Below are 10,908 nucleotides of genomic sequence, written 5' to 3' on the forward strand. Positions count from 1 at the left end.
GTGTCTGAATTAAAATAGATGCCTTTTTTTGATTTTTTTTTTTCTGTGTTCCAAATAAAAGGAGACCAAAGAGACATGACAATTAAATGTAATACCTGATCCTCAACTGATCCTTTATTAGAGGAGAAAAATGCTACAAAGGACATTATTAGGTCAACTGACAAAACTGGAATATGAACAATAGATTAGACAAAATTATTGCATCAAAATTAAAATTGCTGAAGTTGACAACAGTGGTGTGATTACATAAGAGAATATCACAATTTTAGGAAATATACATGATGTACACAATTTACTCTTAAGTGATTAAAAATTATATGTATATATTGTATAGATGATGTATATATGAAAGAGAGAGGGAGTAAGGGAAAGAGAGAGAAAGAGAACAAATGATAAAAAAGTAAATGGAAAAAAAAAGTCAGTGGGTGAAATGTTAATAGTAGGTGGATCTCGGTAAAGGGTATAGGAGTGTTCTTTTTTCTATTCTTATTGCAATTTTTCCTGTAAGTTTGAAATTATTTCCAAATAAAAAGTCAAAAAAGAGGAAGGGATGCCTTTAAATATCTGATCCAAAAATTTGTCTAATCGAAAGCTCTTTTGCCATGGGGTAAGTAAAAATTCTGACCTTGCTGTTTTGGTGTCTTTGAACAAACATGAGTGTGCTACTGCTTTCCTGTTTTCCTCTTTCTACCCAGACACTTAACTGGGAGAAGGTACCAAAGCCTCATTTGTGATGACACAGATGTTGAATTACTCAGGATGCATGACAAGAGCAGATGTACTTTGCTAAAGTCAAAACGCTAACAGGGTGAAAGAAACGTAAATCATGGATGTGCATGCTTGTGCATGTTGCTTTAGCTGCCAGGAATGCTGTAGAAGGCCTTTCTCTGTTCACCCCTTCTCTCGTCTCTCCACCAGTTTCCTCCTAGCAGTTAGAATTACCTTCAACCAGCATTGTTTTCCTCTCGTATTGTCCTTATTCAAGCACTTAGAATTCCTCCTGTTCATCTTTCATCCATTCTCATCTTCATGTTCCTATAGTTTCCTACACTCCATCCCCAAACAGAACTTCCCTTCATCTCTGCTATCACTCCAATTCTAACTTCACACACTTCAACTGACCCTAGCTCTCTGATTACTTATATTTTCTTCCTTATATATCATGTGATTTTTTTCTGATAACTTATGAAAATAATGCATATTTATCATAGAAGATTTGGAAAACACAGAAAAGTACAAAGAAAGAAAATGAATGAGTCGCTGATAATTCCACCAGTCCAGACAACCACTGTGTTTTGATATATTTCCTTCCCTTTTTTTCCATGCATATGTTTGTAAATGTGTAGAGATTATATATTATATAAGGTATTTTCTCTTTTTTTCCCACCTAACTTTCCACTGTGATATCATTGAACATCACTTACAAACATGACTTTTAACAATTGTATGGTTTTCAGTTACATGGAGGGACCCTAGGCTGATATCCAGCTGTTCTATAACATGGTGGCTAGAGGTAGGGTTATTTACAACTTCAGTCTAAGTGGCTGGTGAATCTGTTATGATTGGTTGGTCTATTGGTTTTGATTGGTTGGTGTGTTGGTTATAATTATAATTGATTGGTGCCTGTGCCATAACAGTTATCAGATATTATGAATACCACCTATAGTTATACCATCACAGAATGAACTTCCCCTATCATTGGACATTTAGGTTGCCTTTAACTCATGCTATTATAAGTAAATCTATTTTTAAAAACCTTACACAATATATATTTTTAAAATAAATGGCTGATAATTTCCTCTGGTTAAATTTCTAGAAATTCAATAACAGTGCAAAGATATGATTATTTTAAAGACCTCTCTACCTATTGCCCTGCAGAAAGATTAGATTATTTACGGTATACTCCTGCCAGAAGGGCACATAGGTTTCACTGAACGCTGAAAGCCTGAATATTATCATTTAAAAAAGATCTTTGTCAATCTGATAGTTGAAAAACTGTGTCTTGCTTTAATTTCTATTTCTTTTGGTTATATTTTTAATGTGAACATTTGAACATTTTTTTACAATGTGTTTTGCCATTTTTCTCTGCTCACTTTTCTGCTCTACATTTCCTCAGTGCTTCTAGGCTCTGTCTTGACTCTTTTTGTAGATATGACAGCTGTCCCCTCACTGATTGCCAGGGTTGGTTTGGGCTACGCTCCTTTGCAAGGCTGGTGCCACTTTCTTCCTTTGCAAACCCACTTCCAGGCCTCCTAAAGCTGTACCCTAGTTGGAGGAGATTGGTTTTATATTTGCGGATGAGTTATGTTGTAGGGTATGTATGTTGCTTTCTGTGGGTGTGTTGCTGCTTCATCTATAATCTAAGTTCTCCAAAGGCAGGGCCTTTGCTTTTTAATAAATACAAAACATTTATTTGGAACTGGTTTGATTATCTATTGCTATGTAGCAAACCACCCCAAAACTCTGAGGTTTGCCACATCAATTTATTACTGTCACTCTTGTATTGTGTTTTTGGTGTGCTGTGTTAGCTGGGCTGTTCTTGGTTGAGGTCTCTTGCAGTTGTAGTCAGAAGATGGAAGAAACTACACTCATCTGAAGGCTTGACTGAAGGATGGGCTGGATGTCTGGCTAGCTTCTCCCAGATCAAATACTGCAAGGAGATCAAGGTGGAAGCTGCGAGGCTTCTTATGATGTAGCCTTAGAAATCATGCAGCATCGCTTCAGCCACATTCTGCTGATCAAAAGGAGTCATAGAGTCTCAAAAGTGAGAGCCCTGCTTAAAGGGGAGGAGCTACATAGGGGAGTAAACACCAGGAGGCATGGTTGGAGGGGCGTCTTTGGAGACGAGCTACCCCAGGTGCCTAGTGTTGATTGTATTACATCCATAGTTAGCATTCAATGAACTCTTATTAAATGAGCAACCTAGAAACGGGAGATAAATTGTTCAGTGAAAAAGCCATTTGACTTTAATTTTCTTTCTGATGGGTTGGGCCCAGGGAGTGAGCCATGAAAAATGAGACTTTGACATAGCTGCAGTCTAATCTCGGAAGAGCAAGTAACCTCAAAGAAATTCACTTATGGGTGTAATCATATCCTACTGACCACTGGATATTTTATTCCAAGATTCTATTATCCTTAGTTATTTAACCAATATTTTCCTATTATTCCTCATTTTCTGCCTCTGATTAGGGAGGCAATTGCATGGATGCCAGATCTCCCATCACGTATGCGGTTGCTAAACATTGTAAAGTTACTTCAGTGCTGTTGATTATTCTTTCCTAATATTAGAAGTTTGGTGTTGGTTACAGTGACAGCCCATGTTCTCGTGAGACCTAGATACCAAGGTTTGTTTCTGAATATGGGTAGCAGACAGGGGCAGCCATTGTGTCTCTGACTGACTCAGTTAGGGATATTTTTGGTCGTCTGCTTTGGCCTAAAGTATAATATAAAATTGATCCGCTCATCTCTCAGACAATAACAACTCCTTCTTCTGGTCTCCAAATAGAAAACATGTGTTGCTTTAAGATTTCATTAATTATTTAAAGATGATTTATTAATTATGTTATTTATTTACTTATTTATTTCTGCTGAAGTATAGTTGATTTACAATGTGTGTGAGCTGCTGGTGTACAGCAAAGTGATTCAGTTATACATACACACATATATATGTATTATACTATATATATATATTTCATATTCTTTTCCATTATGGTTTATTACAGGGTATTGAATATAGTTCTCTGTGCTATACAGGAAGACCTTGTTGTTTATCTATTTTATATATAGTAGCTTGTATCTGCTAATCTCAAACTCCTAATTTATTCCTCCCCCGACCCTTTTCCCTTTCGGTAACTATAAGTTTGTTTTCTATGTCTGTGAGTCTGTCTTATGAGTAAGTTCATTTGTATCATATTTTAGATTCCACATATGAGTGATATCATATCCTGTATTTGTCTTTCTCTTTCTGACTTACTTCATTTAGTATGATGATCTCTAGGTCCATTCATGTTGCTGCACATGACATTATTTCTTTCTTTTTTAGGGCTGAGTAGTAGTCTGTTGTATATTTTATATATATATATATATATATATATATATATATATGTATACACACACACACACACACTCACATCTTCTTTATCCATTCCTCTGTCAATGAACATTTAGGTTGCTTCCATGTCTTAGCCATTGTAAATAGTGCTGCTATGAATATTGGGGTACATGTATCTTTTTGAATTAGAGTTTTCTCCGGATATGTGCCCAGGAGTGGGATTGCTAGATCATATGGCAACTCTATTTATAGTTTTTAAAGGAACCTCTGTACTGTGTTCCATAGTGGCTGAACCAATTTACATTTCCACCAACAGTGTAGGAGGGTTCCCTTTTCTCCACACCCTCTCCTGCATTTATTATTTGTAGAGTTTTTGATGATGCCCATTCCCGTATGAGTTGGTATCTCATTGTAGTTTTGATATGCATTTCTCTAATAATTAGTGATGTTGAGCATCTTTTCATGTGCCTCTTGGCCATCTGTATATCTTGTTTGGAGAAATGTCTGTTTAGGTCTTCTGCCCATCTTTTGATCGGGTTGTTTATTCTTTTGTTACTGAGTTGTATGAGTCATTAACTGTGTTTAAGATCATACCACATGCCTTCTAGGAACTTAGAACAGAGAGGGAGATAAGACATATAAACCTAGAGACCAAGCCAGGAAGCCTCCACAAAAGGCCATATAAATGATATAGGTGTGAGATGCTACGGGGATTCAGAGTAGGAAGAAATCACTGACCAAGATGGCACTTGTTGGCTTCTGAAAAGGGTTTTGATAGATAAATTTGTCCAGTTTTAGAGCTGAAAGAGCCTCAACGCAGAGCCCAACATAACTAGGAAAGGAATGGAGCTTTGTTTCTCTTGCAGCATTTTCTAAGCATGCTTAGGCGGCCTGGGGAGACCAAAGCCGGTTAAGCCCCTCCATGCCCTCTAAAAAGAAACCAGACACCCAGAGGAGGAGCCTCCGTGTAGCCCCACGGAAGGCGGCCTCCAGTTCTCTCAATGTGTGCCAATGCTGGAAACGTCAGTGGGTGTGGTGGTTTCTCTGCTGTAGGTTTGCGGGTCCCTGATGGGTGGGGAGGCCTGGCAGAGGAACAATCCCAGCACACATCGGGAAGCAAACGTTCGGATGTTCACTTGGGGGCCTTGAGCAGCACACACTGGTTGGGCTCTGGAGACAGCAAAGGTTCTCAGCAGGGAAGCGGTTAATGTGTCACAGAGCACTTCTAAAGCCAGAGGAATCTCACCGTCCCCTCCCCCCATCAGGGGCTGGATTCTAGCTGAGTTTAGGGGATTTGGAAGGGATTTGAGGTGGGTGTGGTTCTGGTGATTCGGTTTCTAGGAAATAAAACAATCCTTTTCTTTGACCTTTAATGTGATTCAGATCAGCGTCTCCTTGGCACGAGGCCTTTTCTGTGCAGACGGTTTGCAGTGCGTGTAGCCCCTCGACTTCAGTTTCATGCTTCTTCTCTCCATCACTGGCAGTCTGAATTCTGAGTGGGAAGCCCGGGGATTCAGAGCTCAACCTCTGACTCCTGTATTGGCTGAAGCTTGAGAAGTTCAAAACCCAGCTCAGAGCCTGACTCCTCGGATAATTGCTTCTCCCCCCACCACCCTTATCTGTACATGCTGAAGGGGACGAGGCCTCCTTTCACACTTGGTGAATGGCAAAATTGCAGGGGCTTAAGGAAGGACTTATAACTAGTGATTGGATGGTCTGGAGCGACACTTTGGAATTGTCACCTGATCCCAAATGGCACGCAACATGCTCTCCGGGGGGGAAGCTGAAAAGCAAAAATCAAAGAAGCTAGGGACAAAGGAATGTACAATAAACTTCTTCACAAACCAGGGATTTGATTAATCCCAATGGAGTCATGAATCTGACTGAGGGAAGTTCTGTTTTTCAAGTACTCCGTGATGCATGGTGCCCCTCTGTAGAAACAGAAATCCTATCATACATTGCACACTGCCTTTCCCTGCTCTGCTCTGATGTTATAACATGGTTGGGCTGTGCACTTTGTAGCTAAAAAAAAAAGCCACATTTTTTTTTTTTTTTTTTTTTTTTTTTTTTTATAAATTCATTTTTGGCTGGTTTGGGTATTCATTGCTGCACACGGGCCCTCCCCAGCTGCGGCGAGCGGGGGCCACCCCTCGTTGCGGTGCGCGGGCTTCTCATTGTTGTGGAGCACGGGCCCTAGAGCACGTGGGCCTCAGCAGTTGTGGTTCGTGGGCTCTAGAGCCCAGGCTCAGCAGCCGTGGCGCATGGACTCAGCGACTCCACAGCATGTGGGATCCTCCCAGACCAGGGCCCGAACCCGTGTCCCCTGCACTGGCAGGCAGACTCCCAACCACCGCGCCACCAGGGAAGTCCCAAAAAAAGCCACATTTTTACAAAGCGTCCACATTAACAGTGTATACGAGGTTATCAGGTAGCTTTTGAAATCTGGAAAGACTCAATATAAGAAAGATAATTTTTTTTTTATTGCTAAGGAAACACAGATTTTGTTTAATCAATGGAGCACAAACAGGTTTAACTACAAAATCAACAAAATTTGAGGCAGACAACCACCCTAAGTGATAAAGACTAATCGTTCAATCTGGAGTCAGTACGCAGAGAAGCATTGTAAAAAACAGGAAGGGCAACAGCGTTCTCAAAACGTAGGGGACAGGGCTTCCCTGGTGGCGCAGTGGTTGAGAGTCCACCTACCGATGCAGGGGACACAGGTTCGTGCCCTGGTCCGGGAAGATCCCACGTGCCGCAGAGCGGCTGGGCCCATGAGCTGTGGCCGCTGTGCGGGCGCGTCCGGAGCCTGTGCTCCACAACAGGAGAGGCCGCAACAGTGAGAGGCCTGTGTACCGCAAAAAAAAAAAAAAAAAAATTAAAATAAATAAAAAATGTAGGGGACATGATAAAGATGTAAATTCCCAGAGATTTTGAGACAGCAAACACATTTTGAGGGCAAAAACCCAGAGTTTTAAATAAACACTCCAGGTAATACTGATACTCTGGGGTCCACAGGTTGAGATGTGAGCTAGGGTTCTAAAGTGGATCTTGATCTTCTGTGCAAAAGTGCCGACACCGAGATTCAGAACCCAGGTAGTTTAAACTAATAATCAAGATCCACAGCTGAAGTCTTCCTAACGTCCTCACTGAGTCAAGCAATCTATTAGTGAGGAAATGTATTTGGCTGTGAGTTACAGAAGCCTGGAAAACAGTGGCTTAAACGAATGAGGATTTTTACTTTTTGGAGCAGAGAGGATAAATGAGGCAGGCAATCCAGGTATAGTGAGTTTGATGGTGACCCCCACAAAAGAAAAGTCCACGTCCAAATCCCTGGAAGCTGTGAATGCTACCTTATTTGGGCAAAGCATCTTTGCAGATGTAGTTAAGTATCTCGAGATCATCCTGGATTCCTGGGTAGCAGTGGCTGCTGCTGTCTCCTCACGGCCTCCATTGCCTGGTTTGATGGCTATATAACTTTGTTGCAGAGCATACTAATGTGAAACAGGATTCCTCAAGCCAAGATTTTACCTTCAGTGGTTCTCAATGTGGAGACACTGGCAGTGTCGAGACATTTTTATTTGTCACAACTCTGTTGGGGAGGGAGTGGGAGGTGGTGCTACCGATATCTAGAAGGTGAGGCCAGGGATGCTGCTAAACATACTACAGTGTACAGAACAGCCTCCACTACAAAGAATTATCCAGCCCTAGATGTCAGTAGGGCTGAGGTTGAGAAAACCTGGGATAAACAATAACTTTTAAAATAAAAATAAAATAAATAACTTTAAAAATAAATAAAGACCTTAAGTTAAACAAACAAAACCCCCAAACAACCAAAAACCTTTTCTTAATGTCCTTCCAAATCTTCCATGAAAGCAAAGGAGGCAAATGAGACCCGAGTTGGCTGCTCGCTATGGATGGAATTATTATTGTTATTACTTTGGTCTGAATGAGGAAGATTCTATTTCTAGGTAAGACAACAGCAAGTAAGGTTTTTCAAAAATAAATAGTTAATGTTTTCACAGTATTATCTTGCTTGGGCTTTGTGCAGCTTTTTAAATGGAGAGCGTTTGACGTTCCCACCACTTTCTGCATTAGTCATCCTAATTGCACTTCCTGGGAGGGGAATGGCTGAGACCAGCCTGTCTGGATCTTCTGACAAGTCCCAAATGATCCCCTGACCATCAAGAGGGGGTGATTTGCCTCCTATTCAGTGCAAATGGAATCAAGGCTTTTGAGGTAGCCAGTTACTAATCACTAGGAATGCATCAGCACATATTGGTCAAAGGGGTGAAGCCTGTTGCACAATGTAACCAGACATTTTTGAGAAAACTTCTGTAACGCCATGGACTAACGGTGTTAGTCTATCTTGTGTGATTTTTCCTTTCCATTTGCTGGTCTCTTCAGTTCCCATCCAAGTGAGGATCTGTTAAGTAGATTAACTTAAACCCGAGAGAGATAACATTAGTGTTTGAAGCATTACAAACAAGCATGGGATGGCTTATCTTTTAGGCTTCAGTTAGTTTACAATAAAAGTTGTATTCCAATCAGTTGATTGCATACAAATCAAGTGCATCAAACACTGTTCCTTGACAGTTTTCAAGTTGCTTCATCATCTTTCAACTGCAGCTTTTGCCCTTAGTCCTCCAGGGTTAGTAGACAGACAGCTCAATCAGATGCTTAATAATAGTTACACTTCCTTGGATGCTCTAAGAGAAAAAGTTTGTAAAAACATCTGTGGAGAATCCAGTCCTTCACTGCCTGGAAGGATTAACCACATGAGACAAGCCTTATGAATCATGTTTATTCCTCTTTCAGGCACTATTTGTATCCAAGCTTTGCAAAAGCCCAAATTCAAAAGATACATTTCCTTTCCTGAGTATTGTTATTTACATAACTCTGGACCTTGGAGTTTAAGCTCATAAAAGCCACTACATAAATGTTCTTCTTAAGCTTTTTAAAATTGTAGATGATCTTTAGCTACATTAGAGCATTTGCATTTTGGGAAGAGAAGTCTATTAAATGTCTGCTTTTGACTGTGAAATATAACTGAGATTGGTTAGCTGCTTGACGATTAAGACTGAACTATCTCTGGGCAGAGAGAATTTCTATTTGAGTCTCTGACCCGTGGTTAAGAAATGTGAATATATGTGAGCTTGTATGGCAAATCATTCCTGTACTGATGGAGAAATGTGTGGAATTGATTTTGTTTGTTTCTTAGTTTTTAGGTGGATGCATCTTTTCTATTTCTCCTCCCCTTTTTCTCCTTCCTGTCTTGTTTCCCACCATTTCTGCTAACCCATTGACCCACTGTTGAGTGATTTCCTAGTTTTGAAAAAACAGACTACAATGCTACTTCTAGTTGCAGATGGACTTGCTCTGTCACATTTTGACTCTGAGTTTAAAAACAGTTATGCTTTGGAGGCCTTTGATTTGATAGGAAAGCTTTCTCAAAGTCCATACCACTTTGCATCCTTGGGTTATCTTAGAAATTTCCACTTGGAACTTTTACAGTCTTGGTTATTTGAAAGCAAATAGAACAGTTTGTGCTGATTTAGGACATCTCTTACCCAGTTAACTACAAAAGGCATGCATCTTAATCCCTAGTACTTCAATCAAGAAAAATTTTCACAATTTGCACAGCTAGAACCATGTTATTTGGGCAAGTCATTTAATCTCTGTGGTTCTGTTTCCTCATCTATAACATGTTTCTTCAAGGTATAAAATTATATGATTCTATGATGTATTTTTCCATGTGCACATTACCCTTCATTGAATTGAAGTTGAAGGTCTACAGCAAACACCAGAGCTACATAAAATCCAGTTTATAAACTTGGGATAATATCCTAGCTCCCCACCATTTTTGAATTTGAACTACTTATGTACATTTCTGGGGTGGGTTCTTTCTTTTCTTTTAAGTTATTATATATAATTATTTTATATTTTTAAAATTTATTTTTTATTGAAGTATAGTTGATCTACACTATTGTGTTAATTTCTGCTGTACAGCAAAGTGACTCAGTTATACACATGTATACATTCTGTTTTATATTCTTTTTCATTATGGTTTATCCCAGGAGATTGGATATAGTTCCCTGTGCTATACAGTAGGACCTTGTTATTTATCTATTCTATATGTAATAGTTTGTATCTACTAACCCCAAACTCCCAGTCCATCTCCCAATCCTTCCCTCCCCCACGGCAATTACAAGTCTGTTCTCTATGTCTGTGAGTCTGTTTCTATTTCGTAGATAGGTTCGTTTGTGTCATATTTTAGATTCCACATATCAGTGATATCATATAGTATTTGTCTTTCTCTTTCTGACTTCATTTAGTATGATAACCTCTAGCTGTGTCCATGTTGCTGCAAATGGCATTATTTCATTTTTTTTATGGCTGAGTAGTATTCCATTGTATAAATGTATCACATCTTCTTTATCCATTCATCTTTCGGTGGACATTTAGGTTGTTTCCATGTCTTGGCTGTTGTGAATAGTGCTGCTATGAACATAGGGGTGCATGTATCTTTTTGAATTATAGTTTTGTCTGAATATATGCCCAGGGTGGGATTGCTGGATCATATGGTAATTGTATTTTTAATTTTTTGAGGAACCTCCATACTGTTTTCCATAGTGGCTGCACCAACTTACACTCCTGAGGTAGAGTCTTTCATCCATGAAGTAGGGATAGTATTACCTGTCTCATAAGATTCTCATGAGAATCAGAGATAATTTTAATTAAAGAGATAAATTTCAAGTCCTTGAAATAGTGCCTGGCCCTTAGTAGATGCTCAATAAATGTTAGTTCCTCTCTCTTAGAACCTAATAATAAAACTCTTAAATGCCCTAATTTCCTCT

The sequence above is a fragment of the Phocoena sinus genome, chromosome 2 (genome assembly GCF_008692025.1).
Source record: "Phocoena sinus isolate mPhoSin1 chromosome 2, mPhoSin1.pri, whole genome shotgun sequence".
Classification (NCBI taxonomy): domain Eukaryota; kingdom Metazoa; phylum Chordata; class Mammalia; order Artiodactyla; family Phocoenidae; genus Phocoena; species Phocoena sinus.